The sequence below is a fragment of the Gossypium hirsutum genome, chromosome D04 (genome assembly GCF_007990345.1).
Source record: "Gossypium hirsutum isolate 1008001.06 chromosome D04, Gossypium_hirsutum_v2.1, whole genome shotgun sequence".
NCBI lineage: Eukaryota > Viridiplantae > Streptophyta > Magnoliopsida > Malvales > Malvaceae > Gossypium > Gossypium hirsutum.
The window spans coordinates 56,364,642-56,368,589 of record NC_053440.1 but is presented as its reverse complement, the minus strand read 5'-3'; positions in this window follow the sequence as shown (position 1 = coordinate 56,368,589).

The window sequence follows — 3,948 nt, the reverse complement described above, 5'->3', positions numbered from 1 at the left end:
TTAAAATATAATAATAATAAATAAAACGAGATTTTTACCTAAATATTATAAAAAATAAAAATAACCAAAATATTATACATTTTTTATTATGTACGAAAATAATACAAAAAAATAAAACAGAAAAAAAAAAGTCGTGGCTGATGTGACAGGAGCCTGAAGGAGGGGGTGCCATAATCGGGATTTGTCCAGCTGAAACAAAAAAATAAGAAGAAGAAGAAGAGAAAGAGGAGGTGCTGTAGGAAAAAGAGAGAAAAAGAGAGAAAGAGAAGAGAAAAAAAATGTATTTTTAAAAAAAAAAAAATTGATTATCTTGTTGTTATGTTTTTTTTTGTATAATTTTTATTATTTTTTGTTGTTTAGTTATTAAGATTAATAGTTTTAGTTAGTATTATTATTATTAGTTTTTAGGGTTTAGATGTTACTTAGTATTATTGTTAGTAAAAAACTAATATTATTATTATGGTTAGTTATTATTTTTTATTGAAAATTGCATATTGAAACATTAAATTTTTTATTTAAGTAATTTATTTACCGTTCGAAAATTTTTTTTTGACAAATTGAATATTGAAGATGGATGATAAGTTTTTTGTATGCGTTTATTTCGATGGAGTCATCATGACAACAAGTGTTGGATGTGTGTTTGAGACAACAAATAGCAATGAGATTTAATAGAAATGTCTCATTGGATGAAATGAATGTAAGGATTAATGCAAAAATTCTTAGACGTTGTGGGAGAAGGATATCAAAAATTTTCTACAAGTTTCCAGTTTCGACAAATCCGGTCAAATTCACCAAAATGGAACTTGTAGACGACAAAGACGTGGAGACAGTGGTCGCTCTTTACTGTGGGAATGGGAGTGGCAAGAATGCACCGATTCACTTATTTGCTGAGTTAGCCGGTATAGAGCAAAATGAAGATGTCAATGTATCTGATGAAGAACACGGAGCTCAAGAACCGTGGATGGTGGCTCCAATATCATACATTGATAGTGAATCGACTATGGGTGGGATCAGTATCGATCTAAATATTACACCCGATATTGATGTGGTTGGTGGTGAAGAAGAAGGTGGTAGCGATCATTGGGATGAAGAGGTTGATAGTGACGGTGATCCCGATATGGACGATGTACCTGATGATATTGACGATGAAGATGTCAACAACGATGAAAACATTAACGCTTCTTCGGTCTGGGACCAAATACGATGTATTTTGATACACAATAATCCTGGGCCACACATGTCGCTCATAGACCCTGACGCAGCGTATGTAGTTGAGTTTCCGGAGTACCCTGAAATAGTTCATCCTCACGGGCTGGCCGTAAATTCTGATCATGATGAGTTATTCGTACGCCAGAGATTCAGCTGTAAAGAAGAGTGCGTATTTGCTATTAAATGGTACAGCATGAACATATCAGTGGATTATAAAGTCACAGTGTCTACTCCGACAATATATATTGGGGAGTGTTGGAAGGTAGCGGAAGGCTGCAATTGCTGAGTACGAGCTACATTCATTAAAAGTTCTCATATGTGGGGATACGAAAATTTGTTGGTACTCATACATGCACATCAACACGTATGACAGAAGATCATGGAAAACTTGATTCGAAAACTATCTGTACAGGTATCATGCCAATGGTGAAGGACATGTCGACCATTAAAGTTTCGGTACTGATTGTCGAAATCCAAGCACAATTCCAGTATTGACCATCATATCGAAAGGCAAGGATAGCTAAACAGATGGCAATGGAGCAACTGTATGGGGATTATGATTCATCGTATAACGAGCTACAAGGATGGATAGCTACTATGCAAAAGTACGTATCGGGGACTGTGATTGAGTTACAGACAATGCCTTATTATGGCCCGGACAACCAGTTACAGCCGGGAAAAAAGATTTTCCATTGGATGTTCTGGACATTTGATCCATGTGTGCGGGTATTTCCCCACTGCAAGCCATTTGTGCAAGTGGATGAGACCTGGCTATATGGAAAATATACACAAATCCTACTTTTTGCGGTTGCTCAAGACGGCAATAGAAACGTGCTCCCGATAGCATTTTCCATCGTAGATAAAGAGAACTTAGAGTATTGGGAATTCTTCCTCACTAACCTACGGAGGTATGTTATTAGCAACGATAACATTTGCATTATCTCCGATAGAGGGAAAGGTTTAATTGCAGCAATTAGGGATTCCGGTGTGCCATGGAGATCCGTTTACTGCATCCGTCACATTGCGGCTAACTTCCACAAAGATCATAAGAATGTAGACTAGAAGAGACAAGTTGTGGCAATGGGTAAATTATAACATTATATTTTCAATATAAGTTGTAATGTTTTATGTTATCGAGTTACTAGAACTTCTTTTTCTTAATACGTATGCAGCGTACGAGTTAGAGCCACATATTTTCCGCCAAAGAATTATTCAACTTGAGAGTGACATGGAGGGGTAGACAAACACATCTTTTTGACAATGGTTGGGCACAATGTAGCCCTGGCAATGGACTCAAAGTTTTGACGACGGCTTTCGTTATGGTCAAATGACCACAAACTTAGTCGAGAGGATCAACGCTGTCTTATTGAAAACACGTCATCTTCTGATTGCATCTATCTTTTCTGCTACAATCTACAGGTTAGCTACCTTGATGCCAAGAATGGGTCAGTAACAAGTCAACCAGATGAAGGCCGGACATGTGTTTGTCGAACATGTCAGGGATGCAATAGTTGCAAACCGTCGGATGGCGAGGTCAATGAATGTAGAAATATATTCACGACGACTGGAAACGTTTCGAGTTACTGAGACCATCAGTCGTCGACCTGGTATACCAACTAGGTCCTATGGAGTTGATCTCTAGAATAGACGGTGCGAGTGCAGGAGGTTCGAAACACTTCATTATCCATGTGCGCATGTCGTGGCAACGTGTGCTAAAGTTAACCTTAATGTTGAAAAATATGTCGATGATGTGTACACGCTCGAGCGCACATTGCGTGTCTAGGAAAATGAGTTCCCCGTCTTACCTGACCTATCTACGTGCGAGGTGCCTCCGACGACTTTCGAGCTTCTCCCAAACAGAGGCCTACGCAGGAATCTAAGATGTCATCCGCAATCAAGCAGAATCCGTAATAAAATGGACATTAGGGAGAAATCAGACGGTAAGCGTTATGGATTATGCAGGTTAAGTGGTCATAGTCGGAATAAATACCCTCGGCGAAACTTTCATGTTGGACAGTCATCCAGATCGGGTCAGAATTGACCTAATGCTGTAAAATTCTTATGTGTAATGTTATAAAAAGTATAATTCATTTGAAATAATTAAAATTATTAAGCTTATGCTTATACTTAAATTGTATCCAAATTAAGTTATAAAATAGTATATGGCATTTGGAATTATTAAAATTATATCGAAAATGGAGCCATTTAACCTTAAATTCAGCTTTAATATAATGCAAAATTAGAATAATTAAATTTATACAAAACAGTTCCGTAGTAAGCATACCTAAAATTAGAATAATTAAATTTATACAAAAAAGTACAAACTTTGTAATGTACAAAAGATATACAATTAACCCCTAAAATGGATGGTTCGATGGTATGATCCTAGGGGTATACCTATTCGGAGGTCGACGGTCACGTTCTGGGTGTTCGTGACGGCCAACTTCATCATTTAGCGCAGGTGGGGGTGTGGCAAACATAGAGGAAAAATCCTGTGCCTCGTTCGGCATCGACGAACTTGAACCGAAAGGAGTTCCATGATGCTGTGGATACGGGCCAGACGGACCAGGCATGTCGTACTGCGGCGGGTAGGATCCAAAGAGTTCAAACTCGTATGCGTATTCACCCCCTGAGAAGCTCGGAATATAGTCACTGCCCGTCAAATCCGGATGATAGCTATGTGAATCCACATGTGACTGTGATTGTTCGGGATCTGGCTGGGGCTCCTACTAGGGCTCT